We start from the raw sequence: 2,500 nt of genomic DNA on the forward strand, positions 1-2,500 counted from the left end.
CTCCACATTTCTCCACATTTCTCCTCAATTTCTCCTCATATCTCTCCTCCACATCTCTCCTCATCTCTCTCATCTCTCCTCATCTCTCCTCATTTTCTTCTTCATTTCTCTTCATTTCTCTCATCTCTCCTCATCTCTCCTCATCTCTTCTTCATCTCTCCTCATCTCCTCATCTCTTCATCTCTCTCCTCTCCACCTCTCCTCCTTTCTCCTCATCTCTCTCCACCTCTCTCATTTCTCCTCATCTCTCCTCTTCATCTCTTCATCTCTCTCCACCTCTCCTCATTTCTCCTCATCTCTCTTCATCTCTCCTCTTCTCTCTCCTCTCTCTCTCATCCTCATCTCCTCCACTCTCCTCATCTCTCCACTCCCTCTCCATTTCTCCCTCCCTCATCTCTCCTCATTTCTCTTCATTTCTCCAAATATCCCCTCACCCCTCTCTCATCTCTCCTCATCTCTCCACATCCCCTCATCTCTCCTCATCCTCTCCTCATCTCTCCTCTCTGCCAGCATCCACAAGGCCATTGTTCGTAAATGCTTTCAAAGAGTCTGTTATGAAAAAAGTATGGCAGACACGACCTGGCATCTTCTGTCCTCTGACATAGAGATGACCTCCTCAAGGTCTGTGTCCATATGGGTCCTGGTCAAAAAGTAGTGCACTATATAGGGAACGCCTGGTCAAAAGTAGTGCACTATATAGGGAAACCTGGTCAAAAGTAGTGCACTATATATAGGGAACCCTGGTCAAAAGTAGTGGCACTATATAGGGAACCCTGGTCAAAAGAGTAGTGCACTATATAGGGAACCCTGGTCAAAAGTAGTGCACTTATAGGAACCCTGGTCAAAGAGTGCACTATATAGGGAACCCTGGTCAAAAGTAGTGCACTATATAGGGAATAGGGTGCCATTTGAGACCTAACCTGGCATCTCCTCCATCCTCGGACTTGTAGACCAAGGTTATAAGACAAAATGTTTCAGATGTTCCTTTGAGCAGGTTGGGAGGTAACCTGGTGGAACCAGGCCTGATCCCTGTCTCTGAGCAGGTTGGAGGTAAACCTGGTGGAACAGGCCTGATCCCTGTCTCTGAGCAGGTTGGAGGTAACCTGGTGGAACAGGCCTGATCCCTGTCTCATGAGCAGGTTGGAGGTAAACCTGGTGGAACAGGCCTGATCCCTGTCTCTGAGCAGGTTGGAGTTACCTGGTTGGAACAGGCCTGATCGTTGCTTCACCATTCTGTTTCACTTCACGTATCATTCTATCTTTCTACAATATATGAGGGTTTGGAATAAGACAGAAACTGGTTCCACTGGGCTAAGTTGAAGCCTCTTCATAGTTCCTCCCTTTGGGTGGTTCCACTGGGCTAAGTTGAAGGCTCTTCATAGTTCCTCCTAATCCAAAGATCCAACTCCACTAGGAAACAAGGCGACCAGCACTCACAGACAACATAATTTCTATCAGTTTATTCCATACCAGCAGTTTTGGATGTTCATCCTTTTTAACCTTTTCTGCGACAGGTAGCCTAGCTGTTAAGATCATTGGGCCAGTAACTGCAAGTTGCTGGTAAAACAAAGCACTTAACACTAATTCTTCCTGTAAGTCGCTCTGAATAAGGCATCTGTTAAATGACTAAAGTGTAAAGAAAAAAGGTTATCTTATATTATTTATTGTTGTTCCATTGTCGAGAAGGAATCTACATTAAGCATTTGGTTGGATGATTTTAAACATCCAGATCCCGTAAAACTTGAAAATAACACCAAACAAATTTAGAACGTTTGTACAATAAGTTTTCTGATTCTGATTCTTTCAGACTGCTGGCTTGGAGTGAATTGAGAGAAACGACTTGTGAACTAGTAAGTGCTGCTATCTTCTTCATTTGTCTTTTTTCTCATTGGATGACATCCAGGAGTCTTTTTCTCATTGGATGACATCCAGGAGTCTTTTTCTCATTGGATGACATCCAGGAAAACAGCACACATTGACGTGTTAATAGTTCCTTGAAGATTTATCAGTCTGATGTTTCCTGTGATCTTTCTGGGCTCCAGCTCGAGAGACATAGCCTCCATTGTGACACACAGAGAGACAAGACGCTCCTCCATGTTGGTAGAGAGACAGACAGAAATCTGTAGTTCGAACATCCGGGAACAGGAGACTGGGCCTGGGAACAGGAGACTGTCACATGGTTTACACTGACCACACAGCTGCTTCTTCACAGAAGAAACTACTCTACACTACGGTCGATGGAACCTAGAGACAGGACAGAGAGACAGAGAGAGAGATAGAGACAGAGATAGAGCAGAGAAGAGAAGAGACAGAGACAGAAGGACAGAGACAGAGAGAAGAGAGACAGAGAGAGACAGAGAGAGACAGAGACAGAGACAGAGAGAGAGACAGAGAGAGAGACAGAGACAGAGACAGAAGACAGAGAAGAGAGAGAGAGAGAGAGAGAGAGAGAGAAAGAGAAGAAGAGAGAGAGAGAGAGAGAGAGAGAGAGAGAAGAGAG

The 2,500-nt window shown here is 45.0% G+C and overlaps 1 long non-coding RNA gene across 2 annotated transcripts; it reads left to right on the forward strand.

The window, feature by feature from the left end:
- Positions 1-596: 596 nt before the first annotated feature.
- Positions 597-1,127, forward strand: LOC139024817 (uncharacterized). Of its 2 annotated transcripts, none has more exons than XR_011476174.1 (3): positions 597-654; positions 850-994; positions 1,092-1,127. It is a non-coding gene; the product is annotated as an uncharacterized lncRNA (long non-coding RNA). The 2 variants fall into 2 exon arrangements; XR_011476175.1 differs by lacking the exon at positions 597-654 and adding an exon at positions 757-785 and having other exon boundaries at positions 848-994.
- The last annotated feature ends 1,373 nt before the right edge of the window (positions 1,128-2,500 follow it).

The sequence above is a fragment of the Salvelinus sp. IW2-2015 genome, unplaced genomic scaffold (assembly GCF_002910315.2).
Source record: "Salvelinus sp. IW2-2015 unplaced genomic scaffold, ASM291031v2 Un_scaffold1911, whole genome shotgun sequence".
In the NCBI taxonomy this organism is placed as follows: domain Eukaryota; kingdom Metazoa; phylum Chordata; class Actinopteri; order Salmoniformes; family Salmonidae; genus Salvelinus; species Salvelinus sp. IW2-2015.